Source organism: Arachis ipaensis, chromosome B08 (assembly GCF_000816755.2).
Source record: "Arachis ipaensis cultivar K30076 chromosome B08, Araip1.1, whole genome shotgun sequence".
Classification (NCBI taxonomy): domain Eukaryota; kingdom Viridiplantae; phylum Streptophyta; class Magnoliopsida; order Fabales; family Fabaceae; genus Arachis; species Arachis ipaensis.
In genome coordinates this window covers 103,157,177-103,157,564 of record NC_029792.2, presented here as the reverse complement: position 1 = coordinate 103,157,564, position 388 = coordinate 103,157,177, and positions in this window count along the sequence as shown.

The window sequence follows — 388 nt, the reverse complement described above, 5'->3', positions numbered from 1 at the left end:
AAGGAGTGCTACTTGTCTAATATATTTTATTAATTGAATTAGAGAACAAATAAATTAAATTAAATAACTTTCTCGCAAAACATAAACAAATGAATTAAAAAGAATTATGAGAATTGAGAAGCATCGAGAGAAGAGAATAATACCAAGAGAATGCAGTTACGCTTTTTTCCCTTCTTTTTAGCAGAGAATGCAGTGAGTGAGAGAGAATTGACCAGGTTATGGTTATTGCAAGCTATATATGGTATGTGGTAGCTAGTACTAATATTTTGAGTGGAAAATGAAAATAGATTCAGGGATCATCAGATTTCTCGGATTTTAATGGATTTAATAATAATAATAATAAAATGTGTAGTAGCTAGCTTTTTGACTCCCCATCATTATTCCCCAA